Source organism: Phacochoerus africanus, chromosome 3 (assembly GCF_016906955.1).
Source record: "Phacochoerus africanus isolate WHEZ1 chromosome 3, ROS_Pafr_v1, whole genome shotgun sequence".
Classification (NCBI taxonomy): Eukaryota; Metazoa; Chordata; class Mammalia; order Artiodactyla; family Suidae; genus Phacochoerus; species Phacochoerus africanus.
The window spans coordinates 94,206,344-94,232,103 of record NC_062546.1 but is presented as its reverse complement, the minus strand read 5'-3'; the positions used below and the strand labels follow the sequence as shown (position 1 = coordinate 94,232,103).

General features: G+C 42.9%; 1 protein-coding gene across 20 annotated transcripts in view; it reads right to left on the bottom strand.

Moving 5' to 3' along the window:
- CLASP1 (cytoplasmic linker associated protein 1) overlaps nt 1–3,692 on the bottom strand; it is a 262,487-nt gene extending 258,795 nt beyond the window's left edge. For 7 of the 20 annotated variants that reach the window (XM_047772156.1, XM_047772157.1, XM_047772158.1 and 4 more), the window contains exons 1-2: nt 3,391–3,691; nt 3,184–3,267 (exon numbers count right to left, since the gene is read on the bottom strand). The gene's annotated coding sequence lies outside the window, so the exon portion shown is untranslated. Of the gene's footprint in view, nt 1–3,183; nt 3,268–3,390 lie in introns of all 20 variants that reach the window. The other 13 variants (XM_047772150.1, XM_047772154.1, XM_047772155.1 and 10 more) reach the window with 3 other exon arrangements.
- Nucleotides 3,693–25,760: the final 22,068 nt, after the last annotated feature.

Here is a 25,760-nt window from a genome sequence, read left to right as displayed (position 1 = left end):
ACACACACATATATACGTATATATTAAATACACACACACACCTTTCCAGAAACCAAGACCTATCCAATAACAACAACAAAAAGGCATGCCTGCAGTTTGAGGCTAAAGACCAGAATACACCAGACAAAAGGAAGGCTGTTGGACTATGGGGCCTCTAAGAGCTCTTCCAAGGCTCAAATCAGATTAATCTAAGTTAGGATACATTCATTTATTCCTTCATTCAATCTACAATGACTAGTGACACGAGTCCAGTAGTGCAGGCACAGAGGACATCCCAAAGTGTTCTACAAACTCCCAGTGCCCTCAAGGACCTAGGGGAGACTAAATCACAGGAGTGCATCTTCCTAGGAGGAAGGTATTAGAAACACTAGGAATCAGCAAGGAGTGAGGAGACTTCCAAGCAGAAAACAAGAGGGACCTCAACAAAGGTGATATGGAAGAAATGCTGCCGTTTGAACACATGGGAGCTACATTTTTAGACATCCTTGGAAGGAGGTAGGCCGGGGCTGCCATAAAGAATGTAGGGAGTGGAGTTCCCATCATGGAACAGTGAAAACAAATCCGACTAGGAACCATGAGGTTGCAGGTTCGATCCCTGGCCTTGCTCAGTGGGTTAAGGATCTGGCATTGCTGTGAGCTGTGGTATAGGCCGGAAGCTACAGCTCCAATTTGATCCCTAGCCTGGGAACTTCCATATGCCAAGGGTGCGGCTGTAAAAAGGCAAAAGACAAAAAAAGAATGTGGGGAGAAGCGTTCAGGATGGCAGTAATGGTCTGAGCCTAAAGGAGGCAGGAAGGCCCTGGGGTGGTGAAGACCCAGCTAGAAACAATCACGATATTCTGGTGCTAAAAAGAAGAGGCCTTTAGAGGTCAGTTAAATACACTCTTTATGGATGCTGACCTGCTTGCACTAGGTAAAGAAAAGTTAGTTTACTTTATTAAACTACATTTCAAAAACCAAAGACTGAATCATCACTGATTCTGTTTTTAAATATTTGTTAGTTTCTGCTGTCTATTCTTGCCACTATCTGATAACTAGACTTGCAGTTAATAAAACCAGCAGTTTTAATAACTCAGCTTTGAGCCTAATATTTGTCATCCCTAGATGGTTATAACATTTAGCAATAGTACTATGAAATAAAAAATATTATCTAATGACCTCAAAAGCTACAACTTTATAAGCAGAAGATTGTTAGATCTCAAAAAATAAATTTGTCTCAGATCTAAAAAACTATCTCACCCAGCTTACAAACTATGAGACTGAGCTACCTATAAAAGAGAATTAACAAAGAATGGAGGGGGGGGAAATCTAAATCCAAAACCAGTGAACAAAATATAGCACATCTGAACAATAAACTTAATGGTCTTCTAGCCATTCATTTCTCAACATCCCTGTTAAACTATTTTAAGGATCTGAAATCTTGCTCTATAAAAAGCAAGTTCCCATCATCTGAACTACACAAGAGATTCTATCGCTGTAGTTACTGAAGCATAAAACACCAAGCTTCAGATTTTTGCTTCCTGTTAGCACAAAAAATGCCTACCTTTCTCATATAAAGTTGAGTCTGTGGCCAAAATCCTGACACAGAGAAGATTTAGATTTTCAGTTCTAACACTAATTTAAGGTGCAAAGGCCTTCTCCATACTTACCACTTAGATTGTAACTTGGAGACACAGTATTTCACACCTCCCCAAAAAACAGCCTCTTCAACAGATTTCTGACTTTGCTTAACCTTAGTAGGGAGAATATAAACCTATAGCTGAAAACTCATCAACAAAAATTAAAACGTTAAAAATCTAAAACAGCTACATGTTACCTAATAAAACTACAAAGTAGAGATCTGAGGAACAACTGATAAAAGAAGTGTAATTACCCAATCATACGAAGATGAATAAGCAAACAGCTCACCAAAATTTAAATCTTCCCTAGCAAATGGAGTAGATAAATAAATACTCAGTAACTCTGGGACATTGTGGTGTTATTTTTCTTATCTATATGGTCTTGGAATCAATGTTACTATTCTCCACTCCCTTGATGAGCAAAACTAGCCCACTCTCCAGGATCCCTCATATCAAGAGGACAGTAAATGTCACAATAATAGTAATAAAAACCACAATTTCTAAAGCCATCATTTACGCCTGACTCTGGCACCCGCTTAGGGGGCAAGGCACATTGGCAGCAAGCAAGTATTTCTCACTTCTGACTCTTCTGCATCGCAGCCTCCCAAAGGACGGGAGAATCTGAAGCTTCCAATCTACAAATTAAAGTATCATGTTTAAAGAGCTCACAGGTTCTACGAATGGCCAGCATTTAATGAACGAACCCCACAACAGAGAAACTCACCCTAATGCAACCCACAACACTCGCTAACGCTCCACCTAAATTTTTTTTAACTTTAGGAATAAACACAACTATGTTTTTAAAAACATTATGTAATAAGTTAAGACTCTGGAAAACCCCATACTCATCCAAGCGGCTCGGAAAATGGAAAGCAAAATGCGATTAGGTCCATTGTACCCAACCAGGCTAACGTGCAAGATCACACACTCATCTTCGTCAGAGCGTCCCTGCCAATACCGAAGAACAACAAAGGCAAGTTGAGGAGGCTGCACAAGGCTTAACTCAGCACTTGTCCGCTTTCCCAGCCTCCGAAAGCAGCCCGCCGCGGGCCCAGGGACCACGGGGACCCTGCGCATCCCACCCGGCCCGCCGTTCGGCTTTTGTCTCGCCTGGCCGGACCCCTTTCCTCCGGATCTTTCTCCACAGCCATCACTCGCCCAGGACTAGTTGTTGGGGACTTGGCCCCCTCACCCCACAACCCCCGGCTCTTTTCAAACGCGGCTTCTCCCACCCGGCCAGGGAGTCGGGAAGGGGGCCCGGGGTGGGGTCTGGGAGTGGAGAAGAGAGGGGGGCACACAAAGCCGGGCTGACCGCACAGCCGCCCCCCTCCCTCTGCCAAACAGCCTGAGATCAGCGACCTACGGGCTGGATAAACAACCCTCCCCAGCCGCTCCCCGCCCGGCTCCCACCTAAGGCCGCCCCCTCCCCCCAAAGTGCACCCAAGAGCCGGTGACAGCGCTGGACCTCGCCCCCACCCAGACTCGGCGCCCAGCACCCGGAGGCGGGGGAAGGGGCCTGGGAGGGCTGGGGTCTAACACATCCTCGCCCTAACCGGGTACTTACGGCCGTATTAGCCGCTCCTATTGCTGCTGCGGAACCGACGGCCGCCGCCTTCTCCTCCACCCCAATGAGGTTAAGCGCTTGGTGCTGGGATTAAAAAAAAAAAAAAAAAAAAAAAATTAGAAGCCCAGCGCGCCTGCGCAGTGAGGTCTCCCTTTTTTCCCCTTACCGCCACGACCCGGCTGGACCATAGAGAATATAAACCGAGACCAGAGAGGCGGCTGCTTCTCTATGGTAACGCCCTGCGCAGGCGCCGGCCTGGCTGCGATAGGCTTCGGGAGCAGTTAAATTCCAGGAGCGTTTCCCTCCGCGGAGAATGTCACTTGGCCCTGATGGGGATCCGTAGAGTAAAGTTCTTTAGGGAAAGGGCGGCCAGGATGGAGTTGGACCCCGTAGGGAGTTGTGGTAAAACGCAGGCTAGGCAAGGAGGGTCGGACATAAGTGGCCACAGCAGTAAGGTCACCAGAAAGCCGAGAGGGCAGAACTAAGGAGGAAGGAGAAAAGCATTGGTCAAAGTCGTCCTGCCGGAACTTCCTCCGGTGGGGGCGGGAGGTGGGGGGGTCTAATACCCGAAGGAAACGGCCTTTCACTTCTGGGTTACGCGCGTCGCACACCCGTCGTGCGTCCAGGATGGAGGAAATTGTGCCCTACGACTTCCCGTACCGCAGCTGACGGTGGCTCCACCCCTCGTATTCGGATAGGCGCGGACATTCGAGCCGGAAGCACAACTTTTTAACGGTTCTTGGCCCTTTTTGAACCTGAGCCAACCCGGAGCCCTTGCGCCTCTCTTCCTCCAGCGCCTCAATCCATCACGCTGCTTTCCTCCCCCCCCCCCACCCCCGTATTGCTCTTGGATGACATGTGGGAGAATTTCGAAGGGTTAAAAAGTCGTGCAAGTTTCAGGGCTCCCCTTAAGCATCCTGAAGGACCCCTGATTTTTTCGCGGCGAGCTCCCGCGCTCGCAAGTCTTTGACAAGCTTTTGTGAGATTACACGCTGCTTCGTGGAAACCACTCTTAAATTGTGAATTGGCTTCCCTCCATCTCTATATCCAACGTGTTGAGTGGTCCCTGGGAGCTCCGGTATATCGAGCTTCGTGCTAGCGGCGTGCGTTAGGTCTTGGGAGAACCGTGAGATCATGTTCCTGAGAGTCCGGGGCTTCGATGTCGCAGTTGGAGCTGAAACAAAGCCGTGTGTACACTCTTATGTGTAGTTCAGTAAAGGGAGTGAACTCTGGTATAAAGGAGTAGAGATGACAAGGCTGATGTGACTCCTGCTTGGATCTAGAAAAGGTGGCATCTTTAGGGCCAAAGCAGCACAGGCGACCTTTTGAAAACACTTGGGTGCTGATGAAAGAGCATTCCAGAGAAGATAGCATGGGGCAATGGCTCAGGAGGGAGAGGGTGTTATACTGGGAGTACAATGAAAAGAAAACAATCTAACTGAAGTGGGAAAGAAAAAGGAGAGCAGTTGTAAAGTACGGCTCAATAAATAGGATGGGGAGTTTTTAATTATTGTAAAATGTGCATCATATAAAATATACCATCCTAACCATTTTTAAGTGTACGGGTAAGGACATTTTCATTTCTGTGCAACCGTCTTGAAAAATCTTTTCATCTTAGGAAACTGGAATTCTTTACCCATTAAACAATTCATTCTTTCCTTCCTTCCTCCGGCAACCACCATCCTACTTTTGGCTCTCTAATTTGGATTATTCAGGTTCCTCATATAATTGGAATCATGGTCCTTTTGTGACTGGCTTATTTCACTGAGTAAAATGTCCTCAGGGTTCTTCCATGTCGAAGCCTGTGTCAGAATTTCCTTTCTTTTAAGGCTAATGTCCCATTGTATGTAGATACATGTGGTATGTTTATATACACAATGGACTCTTGGGTTACTTAAGCCTTTTGGCTACTGCGAGTAATGCTGCTATGAACCTAAGTGTGCAAATACCTCTTTGAGACCTTGCTTTCAATAGGATGAGGAATATTTTGAAGCCAAGTAGAGACATCTAGTGTTTCAATTCCTCAACTAGAGGGTCATAACACAAGTTATGGTGAAACAAGTTTTAGAAAGTGACCCTGGCAGCAGAAGGACAATACATACTCCACTTTTAGGAAGCATTTGTGGAGACTTTAAGATCACCACATGTCATACTACCACTCTATGTAAGTTATTGATAAATGTCGTTGAAGCCATCAAGATAAACACCCAGTTGTTATTAACCACATTTTACAGGGGAAAAAACCAAGGTACTGCATCACAGATGGGCTGAGGGGAAGCTCACAACCACACATGCACACAAGTGATCAGGAAACAACTTCCATGGGAGTTGGACATACATGGCCACTGACTATTCACTGGTTTGGACAAGGATGGTGAAAAAAATACATGTGAGAGGTTTCAGAGGGTAAAGAATAGGCTGACACCAATGGCCTTCGCTCTCAATTGCTGATATATAAGGGCTTAACACAGCAAAACTGTGTCTTCCAAGGTCCCTAAAAGAACCCTGGAGTTTAAGAGTTCCCTGCTGGCCTGGCGGTTAAGGATCTGGCATGGTCACTGCTCTGGTTTGGGTCACTGCCGTGGCACAGGTTTGATCCCTGGCCCAGGAACTTCTGCCTGCCATGGGCACAGCCCATTGCTCTTAAAAAATATAAACTGCCAGGGAATTCCCACTGTGGTGCAGCAGGTTAAGGATCTGGTGTTGTCTCTGCAGCAGCTAGGGTCTCTGCTCCAGCCTGGATTCGATCCCTGCTTGGGGAACTTCCATATGCCTTGGGAGTGGCACAGAGAAGTTTAAAACACACCATTTCCTACTCAACACCTCATCTTCAATTTTGCTTTCTCAGAAATCCTGAGAAATCATGTAAAGCAATGATCTCCTTTTGGCACATGAGGAAATTGAGGACCAGAAAGGGAAAATGATTTTGCCACTGTCAAGTGGCTGATTGGGCCCAAGGCTGCAACTGAGACCCAAACCTCCAGAGTTTCCACCCTGTGCTTTGGTCTCCCTGACAACCATCTGAGTGCATGGACAATTTTCTGTTCAGTTTGTTTCATCATCCTCAGAGATGCATGCACAAAGTCCTATGTAGCTAGTGCCAGTTAATAAGACAGAATAGAAGTGCATGTATAGCATGTGCACACTGAGGTATATGGAATGATTGGCCAGTGAGGACCTGCTGTTTAGCACAGGGAACTCTACCGAGTATTCTGTGATAATCTATGTTGGAAAAGAAGCTGAGAGGAAAAAAAAAAAGGATGTAAGAGAGAATGAATATGTTTATATGTATGACTGGGTCACTCTGTGTACAGCAGAAATTATCACAGCCTTGGGAGTTCCTGTGGTAGCACAGCAGTAATAAACCCGACTAGGATCCGTGAGGATGTGGGTTTGATCCCTCACCTCACTCAGTGGATTAAGGATCCAGTGTTGCTGTGAGCTGTGGTGTAGGTCACAGACGCAGTTTGGATCTGGTGTTGCTGTGGCTGTGGTATAGGCCAGCAGCTACAGCTCCGATTCAGCCCCTAGCCTGGGAACATCCACATGCTGCAGGTACAGCCCTAAAAAAAAAAAGAAAGAAAGAAAAATCACAGCCTTGTAAATTAACTACAATAAAACTTTTTTTGAGTAAGTGCATTATAAACAGCATTTGTATATAAAAAAATGCTATATACTAATTTTGTGCCAACCACTGAGCAAAGCAGGAAAATACCCTTGTTCTTAGGGAGCGGAGATAGAAAACAAAGTAAGAATTCAAATATATGCTATGTCAGGTAGAGTAAGTAAGATGGGGAAAGAATGAAGCAGTGAGGGATTTAGGGAGTGCTGAGGCTAGGGAAAGGGATTTCTGCTTAAACAGGTCACAATAGTTGGGGGGGCATTGAAAAATAAACCAAGCAAAGATCTGAAGGAGGTGAGAGCAAGAAATGTCTTTACCTGGGAGAAGGGCATTCCAGGTAGACAGTGGCAAATGCAGAAATCATTCTGAGACAGGAGCCACCTGTCCTACATTCTACGAACTGAAAGGAGGCCAGAGTGGCAGAACGGTATGGAGGGGGAAGTAGGAAATGAGGTCGGAGGTAAGAGGATGCCAAATTGTAGCATTAACAGGCTTAAGTCCAGGAGTTCCCTGGTGGTGCAATGGGTTAAGGATTCGGCATTGTCACCTCAGCAGCTCCGGTGATCCCTGGAATGGGAACTTCCAGATGCCATGAGTATGGCCAAAAATAATAATAAAGGGGCGCAAGACCAATTTGTGGATTTCAAGGGCTTTGTAAGAATTGGGTCTTTTACTGAGATGAAGAACCTTGATAGATTTTAAGCAGAAAAGATTTGACTTCTGTTTTTAAAGACTCACTTTAGCTTCTGTTTTAAGAATATATTGTAGGAGAGCAAGAGCAAAACAACTTAGGAGGCTGTTAAAATACTACCAGTGAGAAGTTCCCATCATGGCACAGTGGAAACAAATCCGACTAGGAACTATGAGGTTTCAGGTTCGATCCCTGGCCCTGCTCAGTGGGTTAAGAACCTGGCTTTGTTGTGGCTCTGGCGTGGGCCAGCAGCTGTAGCTCCAATTAGACCCCTAACCTGGGAACCTCCATATGCTGCAAGTGTGGCCCTAAAAAGCCAATAAAGGGGGGGGGAATAGAGAGCAACCACTGAAATAAAAGGAGAAGCAATCCAGTCAATTATAGTCAACCCCCAAAGGGGGGATTGACTCCAGGATCTCCTCGGACCCCAAAATGTGAGGATGCTCGGGTCCCTTGTTAAATGGCATGGTATTTGCATATAATCTATGCACATCTTCCTATATACTTTTAATCCTCTCTAGATTACTTGAATACCTAATACAATATAAGTGCTGTGTAAACTGTTGCCAGAACATAGCAGCTTCAAGTTTTGCTTATTGGGACTTTGCAATTTTTTTTCAAGTATTTCCAACTCTGGTTCGTTGATTCTGTGGGTGCAGAACCAAGAACAGAGGATGAGCATACTAATGGGCTGGAATGGAGTGTTGGCTATAGCTTTGCAGCGGTGAGGATGAAAGCCTTATTGGAATTGGCTCAAGAGTGAATGGCAGGAGGAGCAGTGGAGGGAGGGGGATAGATCACTTGGAGGGGAGTTTGGTTTAAGGGGAGGAGGGCAGAAAAGTGGAGTGATACTTCAAGGAATGGGGAGGGTCAAAAGAGTTTTTAATTATTTGCATTCACAAATACTTTAGTATAAAGGGTATTTTTTTTTAATAAGCATAACCTCAGTGCCATTCAGACCTGGAAAATTAACAGTCCAGTCATCCCTGCAAATCTGTGGGGGTTGGTTCCAGGACCTGCAGCAGACATCAAAATCCCCATGGTTGGCCCTCCAAATCCGAGTTTCCATGACCAAGGATTTAACCAACCTCAGATCATGTAGTACTGTATGTATTTACCGAAAACAATCCTCGCATAAGTGGGCCCATGCAGTTCAACTGTAATAGCTAGTATTATCACAATCTTCATATTTCCCTGATTATCTCATCATTTTTTTTTGCTACCAAATGTATTGAGACATAACTCCTTTACCATACACTTCACCCATTTATAGAATATAACTCAGTAGCCTTCAGTACATTCACAGAGTTGAACAGTCATCACCACAATCTTAGAATATTTTCATCACCCCAGAAAGAAACTCTGTACTCAGTAGTCACTGCCCAGCCCTAGGCAAACACTAATCGACTTTTTGTCTATAGATTTGCCTATTCTGAACATTTTAGGTAAATGGCGTCATGGGATATATGACTGGCTTCTTTCATACAGCATTTTTTGAAGATTCATCTATACTGTAACTTGTTACATTTCTTCATTTTTATTGTCAAAATTCTATTATATATACGTATATGATACAAATGAACTTATTTACAAAATAGAAACAGACTCACAGACATAGAAAACAAATTTATGGTTACCAAAGGGAGGCTGGTGAGGGGAGGGATAAAGTAAGAGTTTGGGATTAGCAGATGCAAACTACTATATGTAAAATAAACAACAAGGTCTTACTGTATAGTACAAGGAACTATATTCAATATCCTGTAATAAACCACAATGGAAAAGAATATGAAAAAGGACATATATATATATATGTATGTGTTTGCGTGTAGCTGAATCATTTTGCTGTACACCAGAAACTAATACAACATTGTAAATCAACTATACTTCAATTAAAAAACTAAAATTAAAAAAAGGATTTTTGGGGGGTGACACCCACGGCATATGGAGATTCCCAGGATAGGGGTCAAATTGGAGCTACAGCTGCCAGCGTACACCACAGCCACAGCAATTCGGGATCCGAGCCATGTCTGCGACCTACATACACCTCAGCTCACAGCAACGCCAGATCCCCATATCACTGAGTGGGGCCAGGTATCAAACCTACATCCTCATGGATACTAGTTGGACAATGGGAAGTTTAAAAAAAAAAAGGAAAAAAATATATAAGATTTTATATGGACATAGGATTTCAGGCTTCTTGGGCATAGAGTTAGAAAAAGAATTGCTGGACCATGTGGTATCTGTATATCTAACTTCTTCAGGAATGGCCATATTGTTTTCCAAAGGGAGGGTGCCATTTTACATGCCCCCCCAGCAGTGTATGAGGGGTCCAGTTTTACCATATCCTTACCAGCCCTTGTTATTGTCCGTCTTTTTTATTAACCTCTGCTACTGGTGTGTAGTAGTGTTTCACTGTGGCTTTGATTTGCATCTACCTAGTGACTAATGAGGTTAGACACCTTTTCATGTGCTTATTTACCAATTTGGATATCTCACCAGAGAAATGTCTGTTTGGATCTTTGGGCCTTTTTAAAATTGTGTTGTCTTTTTTATTATTAAATTGTAAAAGTCCTTTATATATTCTGGATTTAAGCCCTTTATTGTATTTATGATTTGCAGATGTTTTCTTCCATTTAGTGGGGAGCCTTCTCACTTTCTTGATGATGCCCTTCGAAGCACAAAAGTTATTAATTTTGATGTCTATTTTTTTTTCTTTTGTCACGTGTCCTTGGTATCTAAGGAACCATTGCATAATCATCTGTTTTCTTCTTAGAGTCTTATATTTCGAGTTCTTTCATTTAGGCCTTGATCCATTTTAGGTCAGTTTTTATATATGGGATGAGGCTGGGACCCAGCTTCTTTCTTTTTGCATGCAGCAATCCAGTTGTCCCAGCACCATTGGTTAAAAAGCCTTTGTTTCCTCCATTGAATTTTTCTGGCACCCTTGTCAAAAACCAACTGGCCATAAATGTATGGATTTATTTATGTACTGTAAATTTTATTCTGTTGATATGCATATTCTTATGCCAGTACTACACTGTAGTACTGTAGTACTATACTGTGCACTGTAGTACTGTTTTGATTACTGTAGCTTTGTCATAAATTTTTGAAATCAGGCAATATAAGTCCTCCAACTTTATTTTTCTTTTTGGGTTGTTTTGGCTATTTGGGCTTCCTTGAATTTCCATATGAATTTTGCTATCAGCATGTCCATTTCTCCAAAAAAGGCAGTTGTAGTTTTGATAATAATTGCACTGAATCTGTAGATCAATTTGGAGAGTACTGCCACTTGACAGTGTTAAGTTTTCTGATTTATGAACATGGAATATCTTTCCATTTATTTAAATCATCTCTACTAATTTCAACAATGTGTAGTTTTTACATTATATGAAATTCTTCTGCAATTCATTTGTAAATCTATTCCTATATTCTTTCTTTTTGATGCTATTAAAAATGGAATCATTTTCTTAATTTCATTTTCAGATTTTCATTGCAAGTATATAGAAATACAACTAATTTTTATGCCTTGGGCAGTTCCCATTGTGGCTCAGTGGAAACGGACCCAACTAGTATCCATGAGGACACAGGTTCTATCCCTGGCCTTGCTCAATGGGTTAAGGATCCAGTGTTACTGTGAGCTGTGATGTAGGTGGCAGACAAGGCTCAGATACCACATTGCTGTGGCTACAGCTCCAATTCGACCCCTAGCCTGGGAACCTTCATGTGCCATGGGAGAGGCCCTAAAAAGACAAAAAAAATTTTTTTTACACATTGATCTTGTATCCTGCACATTGATCTTATAGAAACATAATTATAGCACAGAGAACTATAGCCAGTCACTTGTGATGCAACATGATGGTGATAATATGAGAGAAAAAATGTATATATGCATGTGTGACTGGGTCTCTTTGCTGTACTGTAGAAAATTGACAAACATTGTAAATCAACTATAATTTAAAAATTGAAAAAAAATTAAAAATTAAAAAAAATTTAAAAATAAATGTAATTAATTTTTACAGATTAATCTTATATCCTTACTGAATTCATTTATTAAGTTTTAGTGGCTCCCTTAGCATTTTCTTTTCTTTTTTTTTTCTTTTAATAGGGCCACAGCCGCGGCATATGGAGGTTCCCAGTCAAGGGGTCCAATCAGAGCTGTAACTGCTGGCCTACACCAGAGCCACGGCAACGCTGAATCCTAGCTGCATCTGCAACCTACACTACAGCTCTCAGCAACACCAGATCCTTAACCAGCTGAGTGAAGCCAGGGATTGAACCCTCATCCTCATGGATGCTAGTAGAGTTCCTTAACCACTGAGCCAGATGGGAATTCCCATGTATTCTTTTTAAATGTTTCAAAGAATTACCAGTGAAGCTGTCTGGGCCTTAGCTTTTCTTTGTGGGTACTTTTGTTTTGTAACTTTATTACTAATTTAGTCTCTTTACTTGTTACAGATCTATTCAGATTTACTATTTCCTTGAGTCAGTTTCAAGTTTGTGTCTTTCTAGAAATAGATCCATTTCATCTAAGTTACCTAATTTGTTGGCATTCAGTTGTTCATAAAATGCTTTGTGATCCTTTTTAATCATGTAATGGGGTATTAATGCACCTGTCTCCTTTTTTTTTAAGTAGATTGTTCAAACCAGGATCCAAATAACATAATATCACTTATACATGGAGTCCAAAATATGGCACAAATGAACCTATCCACAAAACAGAGACAGATTCACAGTCATAGAGAACAGACTTGTGGTTGCCAAGGAGGAGGGAGTGGGATGGATGGGGAATTTGAGGTTGGTAGATGCAAACTATTACATTTAGCGTGGATAAGAAATGAGATCCTGCTGTATAGTACAGGGAACTATATCCAGTCTCGGGGGATAGACCATGATAGAAAATAATATTTTAAAAAGAATATATATAAACTGAGTCATTTTGCTGTTCAGCAGAAATTGGTACAACATGGTAAATCAACTATACTTTATTAAAAAAATTTTATTTAAAAAAAATCAGGGGAGTTCCCTTCGTGGTACAATGGAAATGAATCCGACTAGGAACCATGAGATGGCATGTTCCATCCCAGGCCTCGCTCAGTGGGTTAAGGATCCAGCGTTGCCATGAGCTGTGGTGTAGGTCGAAGACATGGCTCAAATCTGGCATTGCTGTGACTGTGGCATAGACCAGCAGCTGTAGCTCCTATTAGACCCCTAGCCTGGGAACCTCCATATGCCGCAGGTGCGGCCCTAGAAAAAGACAGCAAATAAATATAAAAAAAATCAGGATCTGAACAATGCAAATACATTGCATTCTACTCTTAGATCTTTCTTAATATGTAGATGCCCCCATCTCATTTTTTCCTTGATACTGACTTATTGAAGAAACTCTTATTCTGTAGGTTTCCCACATTCTAGATTTTTCTAATGTATATTTCTGGGAGTCTCTAACATGTTCTTCTACCTCCTCAATACTTGCTTGTGCTGGATGCTTTTTTTTTTTTTTTTGTCTTTTTAGGGCCAAACCCACGGCATATGGAAGTTCCCAGGCTAGGGGTCAAATTGCAGTTACAGCTGCTGGCCTATACCACAGCTCAGAGCAATGCCAGATCCTTAACCCACTGATCGAGGCCAGGGATTGAACCCTCATCCTCACGGATACCTATCAGGTTCGTTACCACTGAGCCATAATGGGAACTCCAGGATGCTTTATTCTGATTCAGATTTAAATTTTTCAGGAAAACCACCTCATACATTCATCAGGAGGCATATCATTTCCAATGGTCTCTTTTTGTGAAGTCGGCAGTCATTGCTGACCATTGCCTAGGCTCACTGTCGCAGTTGGGTAGTCCAGCTGAAGGCCAAGTAACTAAGGCAGAGTAACTGGGCTCCCATTGATCGAGAGGACGTAGGGTGTTTTGGAAGTTCTCTTTTGATGACCAATATGCCACAGTGTCTTTAGAACCTGTAGAGTCAGGGAATGAGATCTACTACCAATTCTGCCACAAACTGTCTGGGCATCGTCCCTCTCTGGGCCTCAGTTTTCCTCTCCGTATAATGGGGCCATAAGCTATGTAGGACTGCTCCAGTTTCTTGCTATTCTAACATTCTCTGATTTAACATTTCAGTAGTGGACCTAATCTCTACCAAATATCACTTGAGTGGGTTGAAAAGGATCTGCTGACATAATGTTCTTCTTCTCTCATACCAAGCATGTTCATTTCAAAGCCAGGGTTTATGAATCATTAAATCCAGTCCTGAGAGTTCCCGTTGTGGCTCAAGCAATAACAAACACAACTAGTATCCCTGAGGATGGGAATTCAATCCCTGGCTTTGTTCGGTGAGTTAAAGGATCTTGCGTTGTCGTGAGCTCATCTGTGGTGTGGGTCACAGATGAGGCTCAGATCCCACATTGCTGAGGCTGTGGTGTAGGCCAGCAACTGAAGCTCCAATTCGACCCCTAGCCTGGGAACCTCCATATGCCATGGGTGCAGCCCTAAAAAGAAAAAAAAAAAAGATCCAGTCCTGTATATAATAAATGGGTTAAAAGCACTGGGAGAGCAGGGAGATTGTTCTGAAAGCTTTGGTTCCTGGATGCTAGTTCTGGCTCTGCTTACTCTCAGCTGGTCACATTTTTTCTCAGAGGCCAATTCACAGTGTAAAAGATTGTCCTTGGAGCCTCTAAGGCCCTACCACCTTTACGATTGTATGCCTTTTCTTGATTTTTTCCCACAATTTTGAGGATGACACTTTTTATTAGTATCTTCAGCTCTACCTCTTGGTATCTACTTTCTGGTTATGTTTTACTTAGATTGCTAGGTGCCTAGGCATTAGCTCATGTAGGAAGTTCAGCTTGGGCATAGAAAATGTTCTGCAGGAGTTCCCGTCATGGCGCAGTGGAAACGAATCCAACTAGGAGTCGATCCCTGGACTCGCTCAGTGAGTTAAGGATCTGGTGTTGCCACGAGCTGTGGTGTAGGCTGCAGATGTGGCTCAGATCTGATGTTGTTGCTGTGGCTCTGGCAGAGGCCGGCATCTGTAGCTCCAATTGGACCCCTAGCCTGGGAATCTCCATATGCCACAGGTGTGGCCCTAAATAGCAAAAAAGAAAGACAGACAGACAGACTGAAAAAAAGAAAGAAAATGTTCTGCAAGCAAATACATCAAAATATTAGCAAGTGCCTGCTGTATAGCACTGGGAACTATGTCTCATCACTTGTGATGGAGCATAATAATGTGAGAAAAAAGAATCTACATATGTATGTGTAACCAGGTCCCCATGCTGTACAGTAGAATGTTGACAGAACACTGTTAAACCATCTAAAATGAAAAAAAAAATTTTTAAATATTAGCAAATGATTATCTCTGGGTCATAAAAATTTTTGGCAAGCATTTTTCTCCTTTTTTCTTTTTTGGCTACCCCAAGGCACATGGAGTTCCCAGGCCAGGGATCATATCTGAGCTGCTGTTGCATCCTACGCCGCAGCTGCAGCAACTGCAAGTCTTTTAATCCACTGTGTTGGGCCAGGAATCAAATCTTTGTCCTGGTGCTGCAGAGATGCTGCTGATCCCCTTGTGCTACAGCAGGAACTCCAGTTATTTTTTTAAATGTATGACTGTATTCTTCATTGTATTCTACAAACATATATTTTTGTAAATTTTAACAACTTCTTAAAGGATTTGGTAGCATGCCCTAACAAACAGAAATCATTAAAGTCTGGGTGAGAAGATTTCTTTCTCTTCCTATGACTCAGGCAATATCTTCTAATCCAGGTTAGCCTAAATACTCTAGTAATAAGTACTTACATCTAATTGGATAGCTTTACTTCATCTTCTTCAAGAATCTCAGTGAAGAAGAAAATATTTTATATCTCTAGAAATAAAATTCAAGAAGAACAGCAACAAGATAGTCTATCCACATGGGCATCACAGCCCCTATGGAACCTGGATTTGCACTGCTCAGGACACAGTAGTCCCTTTGCTAGAGAAGTGGTGTGTGTTACAGAAATGTGCAGGCAAAGGCGGGTGTGTCTTTTGCATGTGATAAAAATAGGAGATGAGAAACAAGTTTGCTAAATCACGTTGGCAACCACTCCCTGGAGTGCAATTACATTCATTACCTGACTTACAAGTAAGTATCACCCGCTGAAGATAGTATAGGTGTCTGGCGCGCCTCTCATGGGCTTCCTCACCTGGCCAGGTGTTCTGCTGCTGGGGTGCCCCTCTGGAAACACTACTGTGGCTGCTGGCATAGAACTGATAGGGTCAGGGATGCACCCCTGGCTGTCAACTCACTGCATGATCCAGACAAGCCACTTAGCCTAGTCACAAGCTCCAAAGTCACTCCATCTTTAATGGAGAGGACAGTTCCAGTTTCCAGTGTTGTCACAAGTGGTGTAATTTATATTACAAAAACCTACTTCTGGGTAACAAAGGTGGCATGAAAGTCGGGTTTCTAACCGCAAGAAGCATGACAAATCCAGGAGGTTCTATGGGCAGCTCTGATGCCAAACACGTGATTGAATAGTCCTTTAAGCTTTACCTGTTGCCCAGTGTGTCTGAATCCGGATCTATTCAGGCTTTTTGCGGACCATTTCTCACCCCTTTATAAGGATAAAAAGCAAATTCCAAAAAGCAGCCCATAATAGAGTTTTAGTTTTAGGCTTTCCTTTGGAGTTGCCATCAGTGAGGTCTCTCAAGCAACATCGGACTGTGCCAAATTACAGTGGCCCAACCTACCCATCCAAATGCAAAGAGCCAATTAGAGGCTTTCAAAATCAGGAGTTCCTGTTGTGCCTCAGCGGGTTAAGAACCTGACACAGTGACCGTGAGAATGCAGGTTTGATCCCTGGCCTTGCTCAGTGGGTTAAGGATCCGGCATTGCTGTGAGCTGTGGTGTAGTTCACAGATCCAGCTTGGATCCACCAGTGTTGCTGTAGCTGTGGTGTAGGCCAGTAGCTGCAGCTCTGTTTCAGTTCCTAGCTTGGGAATTTCCCTATGCCATGGCGACAGCCATAAAAAGAAAAAAATCATAAGCAATGAGGCCCTGGTGGAAGATAAAATGAGAAAAAAATGTATAAATATGTATGACTTGGTCACTTTACTGTACAGAAGAAGTTGACGAAACACTGTAAATCAACTCTAGTAGAAAAAAACATTTTTAAGAAAAAAAATCAAATAAAAAAATAAATTTTAAAAAATTAAAAAGTAAAATAAAATAAAAATTAAAAAAAAGAAAAAAATCAAATGAAAGGGCAATTTGCTTTCCTTTATACATCATCTGAGAGACTCTCCATAGCCAGAATTTGATGTGCCCCTGGGTGAGCATTGCTGGCAATTACTCTATAGTAATTACAACAATAGAACATAAAGGGGGCCACTTAGCAGGTGTGGGTGAGTCAAAGAAAGCTAAGGAGGGAGTTCTGGTTGTGGCTCAGCAGGTTAAGAACCAGACTAGCATCCATGAGGATGTGGGTTTGATCCCTGGCCTCAGTGGGTTAAGGATCCAGAGTTGCCATGAGCTGTAGTTTTGGTCGCAGATGCAGCTCGGTTCCTGAGTTGCTGTGGCTGTGGTGTAGGCCGGCAGCTGCAGCTCCAATTGGACCCCTGGTCTAGGTAACTCCATGTGCTGTGGATTCGGTCCTAAAAAGTGAAAAAAATTTTAAAATTAAAAAATTAAAAGGTACATGGGGCCCTAAGAAATCAGCAAGTTTTTTAGTTCCCTGATGCCTCAGTGAGTTAATGCTCTGGCGTTGTCACTGCTACAGCTCAGGTTGCTGCTATGGCATGGGTTCAATCCCTGGTCTGGAAAATTCCACATGCAGGCAAGAAAAAGAAAAAAGTAAAAATCTTTTTTTTTTTTTTTGTCTTTTTAGGGCCACACCCCTGGCATATGGAAGCTCCCAGGCTAGGGGGTGAATCAGAGCTGCAACTGCCGGCCTACACCACAGCCACAGCAACACCAGATCTGAGCCACATCCCAGACCTACACCACAGCTCACAGCAACGCTGGATCCTTAACCCACTGATTGAGGCCAGAGATCGAATCCGAGTCCTCATGGATGCTAGTTGGGTTCGTTAACCTCTGAGCCACGACAGGAACTCCCAAATTTTTAAATTAAGTGTAAGGTTCGTATTTGGCCTATTTCCTACCTAGTCTTATTTATGTAGAGTTTCCTATTCCTGAGTGAAATTCTCTTTCCTTCAGGGGCTTCTAGTAACTCAAATCCTTTCTCTTCTTTTCAGACAATCTCTTTATATTCATGCCATGTTTTTCAGTTTTCCTTATTGCTTCCTCTAATTTCGTAAATGAACAATAACCTACATGGTATGTCTGATCACTGTCACCAAACCAATGTTCTCAAATGTATTTTGATTTTACATTTACATCCCCCAAATTTGCCTTTGCTCACACAAGACTTAGCTACAGAACTCCTGTGCTGCCTTTCTCGACATCACTTGCCACACTGCACTGGCATCTTGAGTCATCTGGGATCACGGACCCTCCCTGCTTTTAACTGTGTGATAGTTAACCTCCACTTGCCAGTCTGCTCTCATCTGAATTCCAACACCAAGTAAATTCAACTGACCTTAGTTGCTTTCAACCTGTAACTCCTGACAGCAGCAGGTTGTTGCCAACTTTTGAAACTAACAGGTCTGACTAGAAGCTGACCTACCTTACACCCAATAAACTTAATATTTTATGTTTATGCAAATTCAAAGGCAAGATGATACCTTTCTTATCAGTGGTTCCTCTTTGTCCGTGGATAACTCAATATCTCAATTTAGAGGAAAAGTATTTGTACCACACCTCAGAAAATAAATTAGATTCCACTTAGTGACAAGCAGGTGGCAAGCAGGACATTTTTGCAGCCAAGAGGCAACCCACCACTTTAGGGAATTTACTTGATGATTACTGGTGTAAATTACAAAGATGATGCTAGTCTGTTTCTAGGTGAGCAGCCAAGACACTTGCCTAATAGCAGGTGGGTAAACTCCTTGACTCTGTGCTTTCGACTTGGGCCTATGAAAAATGGAGCATCCCTAATATTTGTCCAGAGATGTGAGCGCACCAGCATTTATCCAGCTTGATGGAAATGATAGAAGAGAGACGTTTCATGGCCAAGAAATTTTTTTTTGGCCATGCCTGCAGCATATAGAAGTCCCTGGGCCAGGGATTGAGTCCATGCCACAGCAGTGATAACATTGGATCCTTAACCTTCTGAGCCACCAGGGAATGCCAAAATTTGCTGATTTCATGTAGCTTTCATGGGAACTCCCAGAGCCAAGGAATTTTTTGACAGAGCCTCACATTCTGCCTTAGAATCATGAAAAGTTAGATCAAGAAGTTACCTTAGAGATTATTTCACACACCTCCTTTGTCTGTGAGGAAAGCAAAGCCGAAGCAGTTAAGAAATCTGCCTTGGGTCTTGCAGTGCTGGTCAGACAGGAATTCAGAGCTGGCTGGTCCTGGCTCCATTTCATTCATTGCGAAGTTGGCTGACGAGTACATGTGACAGCCCACATTTTGAACATGTTCCAGTAGGTATCCTATGTCCAGCACATGAATGGTCATTCCTCTAATTATTAGGCAAACAGGTTGAAATATTTGGAAAGGAAAACACTGGCTATGAAATGGGGTGAAATTCCTGTACAGACTTGCAAACAGGAAGCAAGTCCTTGGCTTCCCTGAGACAAAGGGCAGTCTTAGTCCTGAAGTCAAAGTTAAAATTGATTGTGTCACCTGGCTAAGAGCAAGCAACACTTTTTGTTTTTTAAAAAATTATTTATTTATTGGAGTTCCTGTTGTGGCCCAGTGGTTAACGAATCTGACTAGCATTCATTAGCATGCAGGATCGATCCCTGGCCACAGGCAGAAAAAGAGATCCACATTGCCAGTGAACACATGGAAAGATACTCAGCCCCTGAGGAAACACAAATTAACCTTAGTTGCACAGCGGAAATGAATCCAACTAGGAACCATGAAGTTGTGGGTTCAATCCCTGGCCTCACTCAGTGGGTTAAGGATCAGACTTTGCTGTGAGCTGTGGTATAGGTTGCAGACAGCTCAGATTTGGTGTTGCTGTGGCTGTGGCATAGGCCAGCAGCTACAGCTCCAATTCAACCCCTGGCCCAGGAACCTGCATATACTGTGGATGCAGCCCTAAAAATACAAAAGACCAAAAAAAGAAAGAAAGACAAAAACAGGAGTTCACATTGTGGGAATATAACAAGTATCCATGAGGATGTGGGTTTGATCCCTGGCCCTGTTCAGTGGGTTAAGTATCCAGCATTGACACAAGCTGTGGTGTATGTAGGTTGCAGATGCAGCTCAGATCTGACCCCTAGCCCAGGAACTTCCATATGCCACAGGTGCTGCCCTATAAAGAAAAAATAATAAAAAAATTTAAAAGGTCAAAAACAATCTTGGAAAAAAACACAATGAAGTTAAAGGACTCATACTTCCTGATTTCAAAACTTAACACAAAGCTATAATAATCAAAACAGTGTGGTAACTGACTTAAGAATATACATACAGACCAATGGAACAGAATTGAGAGAGTCAAGAAGGAAACCCATACATCTATGCTCAATTGATTTTTGACAAGTGTACCTAGACAATTCAATGGGGAAAGAATAGTAATTTCAACAAATGGCATTTTGGACAACAACATGTAAAAGAATGAAGTCGGACTCCTACCTCATACCATTTATGAGCTGATGTGAACCTAAATAAAGTTTATTTTAAAGTTAAAAAAAGGGAGTTTTCTGATGCCCTAGCAGGTTGAGGCTCCTGCATTCTCACCACTGTGGCTCTGGTTGCTGCTGTATGGCATAGGTTCAATCCCTGGCCCAGGAATTCCCATGTACTGTCTGTGTGGCAAAAAAGAAAAAAAAAATCCCCCCCCAAAAGAGAGAGAGAGAGAACCTGAAATAAATGTTGCAACTCTCATTTTAAAAAAATAAAGTTAAAAAAAAAAAGAACTTAGGATTTCCCTTGTGACTCAGCAGGTTAAGGATCTTGTATTGTCACTGCTGTAGCACAGGTTTGATCCCTGTCCCAGGAACTTCTGTATGCCATGGGTGCAGCCAAAATAAGCAAATAAATAAACAAAAGAACATAAAATGGATCAAAGACCTAAATGTCAGATGTAAACCATAAACTCTACAAAGAAAACATAGGACTAAATCTTCATGTCCTTGTCCATGGATTAGGCAATAGTTTCTTAAGCATGACAGAAAAAACACAGACAGCAAAAGAAAAAACATAAAGTGAATTACACCAAAATGTATCATTTTGTGCTTCATGAAATGCTGTTAAGAAAGAAACAAGAGGAGTTCCCGCGGTGGCGCAGTGGTTGGCGAATCCGACTAGGAACCATGAGGTTGCGGGTTCGATCCCTGCCCTTGCTCAGTGGGTTAACCATCCAGCGTTGCCGTGAGCTGTGGTGTAGGTTGCAGATGTGGCTCGGATCCTGCGTTGCTGTGGCTCTGGCATAGGCTGGTGGCTACGGCTCTGATTGGACCCCTAGCCTGGGAACCTCCATGTGCCGTAAGAGCGGCCCAAGAAATGGCAAGGAGACAAAAAAAAAGAAAGAAGAAAGAAAGAAAGAAAGAAAGAAAGAAAGAAAGAAAGAAAGAAAGAAAGAAAGAAAGAAAGAAAGAAAGAAAGAAAGAATGAAAGAAAGAAACAAGAGGAGATCCTATTGTGGCTCAGCAGTAATGAACCCGACTATTATCCATGAGGATTTGGGTTCACTTCCTGGCCACACTCAGTGGGTTAAGGATCTGGCATTGCTGTGAGCTGTGGTGTAGTTTGCAGACATGACTCGTTTCTGGTGTTGCTGTGGCTGTGGTGTAGTGTAGACTGGCAGCTGTAGCTCCAATTCAACCCCTAGCCTGAGAACTTCCATGTGCCACAGGTGCAGCCCTAAAACAACAGAAAGATAAAAAATGGCCAAGGATCTGCGTAGACATTTCTCCAAAGAAGATATAGAAACGGCCAATGAGCCCATGACAAAATGCTCAATATAATTAGTCAATAGGAAAATGCAAATCAAAACCACATTGATAAACCACAAATGCACCCACTAGAATGGCTGTAATTTAAAAACAAACAAAAACAGACAGTACCAAGTGTTGGTGAGGATGTGTAGAAATTGAAATCCTTTAACACTGCTCCTGGGTATGCAAAATGGTGCGGCTGCTTTGGAGAACACTCTGGTAGCTTCTCAAATAGTTAAACATAGAGTTAGCATAAGATCCAGCAATTCTTAGGTATAAGCCCAAGAGAATTTAAAGCACATACCCACATGCAAACTTATACACTAAGGTTCACAGCAGCATTATTTATAATAACCAAGAAGTGGAAACTAGCCAAATGTTCATCAGCTGATGAATGGAAAATAAAATGTGATAAATCTATCCAATGGAGTATTATTCAACCTTGAATAATAAAACTTGAAAACATTATGCTAGAGTTCTCCCTGTGGTGCAGTGGGTTAAGAATTCAACTACACGGCTGTATAGCACAAGGAAATATATCCAATCATTTGTGATGGAACATGATGGAAGATAATGTGAGAAAAAAATGTATATATATGTATAACCGTGCCACTTTGTTGTACAGCAGAAATTGACAGAACACTGTAAATCAACTATCAAAAAAAAAAGAATTCAACTGCAGTGGTTCAGGTCACTGCAGAGGTGCTGGTTCAGCTGGGCACAGTGGGTTAAAGATCGTGCTGCAGAAGCTAAGCCTCAGATTCAATCCCTGGCTCAGGACCTTCCATATGCTGTGATCTGGCCTTGGCCCTTAGCTCCTGGGAAGTGGTCTCAACCCCTTGGAATGTCCTGTCTAGTAGGACTCTCTCTGTTTATACCTCACTGCCTAGTCTAAAATCTGACTTATGGTGGGAGCTTGGAGCTATGCATTGTCAGGCTGACCTTCAGAGGGACTGGAGGATTTAACCTAAACATGCAGATGGCCCATCATACATATATGACCAAGCCCCAACAAACCTTCTCTGGATACCAAGACTCAGGTGAACATCCCCAGCTGGCAATACTTACAGTGTCATACTTTGGTGCTGGGAGAAGTCAGCATGTCCACGATCCCATAGAGAGGACAGCTAGAAGCATGGAGCTTGGACCCACCTGGATTCTGCCCCAGGTGTCTCTCCCTTTGGCTGATTTTAGTCCTTTTGTTGTGATAAACCATAACCATGAGCATAACAACTTATAGTGTGTTCTATGAGTTGGTCTAGTGAATTGTCCAAACTGGAGGTTGTCCTAGGGTCCCTCAAACCTGCAATTTATGTTAGAAGTGATGGTGGTCTTGGGGTTCCCAACACTGCAGGCAAGGGCTGGGATGGGATATGCCATAGCCTTCTGAGGGGATGGAAAAATAATTTGGTTTAATGTGTATGTACCGATGTAAGACGACACTGCACTGTACATCTTGTAGTTATGAACTTTATCATATAAATGTTATAAAGCAGTTCTTAATGTTATAAAGAAACCCAGAGTGTCTTGGAGTCCTTGGAACTAAATGTTATGAGCTGAACAGCATCCCTTATCACTAGTATCATGAATGTGACATTATTTGGAAATTGGGTTTTTTCAGATGTGATTAAATTAAGATGCAGTCATGGTGGGTGAGGGGAGGTCCTAATCCAATGACTAGTGTCCTCTTAAGAGGTCAGGAATTCCCATAGTGGCTCAGCAGTAACGAACCTGACTAGCATCCATGAGGATGCAGGTTCGATGCCTGGCCTTTCTCAGTAGGTTAAGGGTCTGGAAATGCCTCAAACTCTGATGTAGGTCACAGACAAGGCTTTGATCTAGCATTGCTGTGGCTGGCAGCTCCAATTGGAAACCCTAGCCTGGGAACTTCCATATTTCCTGCGGATGCAGGGCTAAAAAAGACGAAAAAATAAATGCTCCCTGCTCATTTATCTTGAACTTTTATTGGATGATTTTCTTTCTTTCTTTCTTTTTTTCTTTTTGTTTTTTAGGGCCACAGCCTTGGCATATGGAAGTTCCTGGGCTAAGGGTCCAATGAGAGATGCAGCTGCTGGCCCTCACCACAGCCATAGCAATGCCAGATCTGAGACATATCTGCAACCTACACCACAACTCACAGCAGCGCCAGATCCTTAGCCCACCGAGTGAGCCAGGGGTTGAACCGCAACCTCATGGATACTAGTTGGACTTGTAACATGCTGAGCTAAAATGGGAACTCCCTAATGCTTTTCAAATTATGATAAGAATAATTCTTACTGTAACAAGTGCAATAATTCAGTGCAGATATCTTAATTCTGGACAGTCAGTGGAAAATTTTTAGTATTGTCCCATGCAATATTTGGGACACAGTCACACTAAAGGAGAATTTAACGTTTATCTCAAATTCAATATTCCCCAGGCACCTTGCCTTTCATCTGGCTTGCTCACTATCTGATTGCCACATAGCTCGCTCTGTTACTTCATGCCAGTCTTTGCTCAACTGTCACCTTCCCATGAAGCCTTTCCCAATGATTCTATACAAAACCGCACCCCCAGAGTTCCTGCTATGGTGCAGCAGGTTGAGGATCCTGTTGCCTCTGTAGTGTTACCAGTTCAATCCCTAGCCAGGCATCATGGGTTAAGGATCCAGCATTGCTGCAGTAGATTGCAGCTAAAACTCAGCTTCAGTCCCTGGCCCAGGAACTTCCATATAACTCAATTGTAGCTAAAAAAGAAAAAAAAAAGTTTTCAAAGATCCCTGGTGATCCAGCAGGTTAAGGATACAGTGTTGTCACTACTGTGGCATGGGTTCGATCCCTGGCTTAGGAACTTCTGCATGCTGCAGGCACAACCAAAAAATAAATGAATGAATAAATAAAAGGAGCTCCTGCTATGGCGCAACAGGATTGCCAGCATCTTGGGAGCACTCAGACTCAGGTTTGATCCTTGACCCCACACAGTGGATTAAGGATCCAGTGTTGCTGAAGCTGAGGCTTAGTTCACAGCTTGGCTCGAATTTGATCCCTGGCCTGGGAGCTCCATGTGCCGTCAGGTGGCCAAAAAGGGGTGGGGGGTGGGGGGAAGACTCCTTGTTGCTTCTTTTTTTTCCCCCTTGCTTCTTCTTGAAACTACCTAGGAGCATGGATAAAATGTGGCATAAAAGCAAAACATTTGAGAGCTAAAAATTTCCATATAGGTGAGGTGATGTAAACCTGTTATCTTCAAGTTCCCTGGTGGCTCAGAGGGTTAAGGATCCAGTGTTTTCCCTGCTGTGGTGTGTGTTCAATCCTTGGCTCAGGAACTTCTGCACGCCATGAGTGTGGCCAAAAAAGGGAAAAAACAAAAGAAAAAAAAGTAAATTTCCCCCCAACTCCACTTTTCCCAAATCCCATCTGGCCCTACCACTAGCTTACAGCATAGTTTCCTGTTTATTTGCCCTGCCGTCTCCCTCAATATAAAATGTAATCTCATTAGGGCGGGGTTGTGTCATTTATAACCTGTTATGTTTCCTGCCTACAGCAATCCCAAATGCCTAGAATAGTGCTTGGCAATCGCTGGATCTCAACAGATACATGTTGAACTAATGAATAAATAAATGAGCAACAATTGCTTTCTTCAGTACCATGGGAGCAGATGGTTCCTGCAGGCTCAGGCAGCAGACAAGAAAGGTACTCACAGCCCCTGGCCTCTGGTGGAGCTGGCAGAATCATTAACTTTCACTTGTTCATTTACTTATCTAAAGGGCTTGGAGCACTCACTTACTATCTGCCAGCAGGGTTTGTTGCCAGAGATGTTGGCTATATAATCCCAAAGGGTCCTGTGGTCTGGAGACAAAACAGCCATTATCACACAATAGGCATGGAGTTCCTGCTGTGGCTCAGCGGTAATGAACCCAACTAATATCCATGAGGACGTGTGTTTGATCGCTGGCCTCACTCAGGGGGTTAAGGATCTGGCATTGCCACAAGCTGTGATGTAGGTCACAGACACAACTCGGATCCCAAGTTGCTGTGGCTGTGACATAGGCCAGCATCTGCAGCTCCGATTCAACCCCTAGCCTGGGAACTTCCAAATGCCACAGGTGTGGCCCTAAAAGTAAAATTAAAAACACACAATAGGTAGATGACTATTTAGTTACAGTGATGATCCATCTGTGTATGTGTTGGGTGGGAGAGATGGAGAACAAAGAGAGCCTAACCTGGTCTGAGGATCAGGGAAGACTTCTTGGAGGAAGAGACACTGGAAGACTGAGCATGACTGACCAGG